Consider the following 514-nt stretch of genomic DNA (forward strand, 5'->3'; position numbering starts at 1 on the left):
CCCCCCTCCCTGACCTTCCCTGACCCTCTCTCTCTCTCTTTCTCTGTAGGGTATCCAGTTCTTGGTGGAGAATGAGTTGCTGACGAACATGGCCGAGGATATTGCACAGTTTCTCTACAAAGGGGAAGGACTCAACAAAACCGCCATCGGGGACTACCTGGGGGAGAGGTAAAGGAGGCCCCCCCCGCCCTTCGCCCCGCTGACCCCGCCGCCCTCAACCCTCTTGCCCTTTTGCCTCTCGCCCCTTGCCCTCGCCTTCACAAAGGACTGAGGCATGGGGACTGACGGGCCGGTGACTGTTCCTCACCGTGTCTCGTACGGGGTCCCTGTGTGGGTTGGGGGGCGGGGGGAAGGTGTGGTTTGGGGGGCGGGGGGAAGGTATACGGTGGGGGGGTTGGGGGGGTGGTATACAGTGTGTCGGATGGGGATTTGCGGAACGCACATTTACGCTGTCATTGTCTCTCTCTCTCCCGCCTCTGTCCCTATCTCTGTGTATCCCCATCTCCCCCCCACC

The sequence above is a fragment of the Rhincodon typus genome, unplaced genomic scaffold (genome assembly GCF_021869965.1).
Source record: "Rhincodon typus isolate 14 unplaced genomic scaffold, sRhiTyp1.1 hic_rhity00007168, whole genome shotgun sequence".
NCBI lineage: Eukaryota > Metazoa > Chordata > Chondrichthyes > Orectolobiformes > Rhincodontidae > Rhincodon > Rhincodon typus.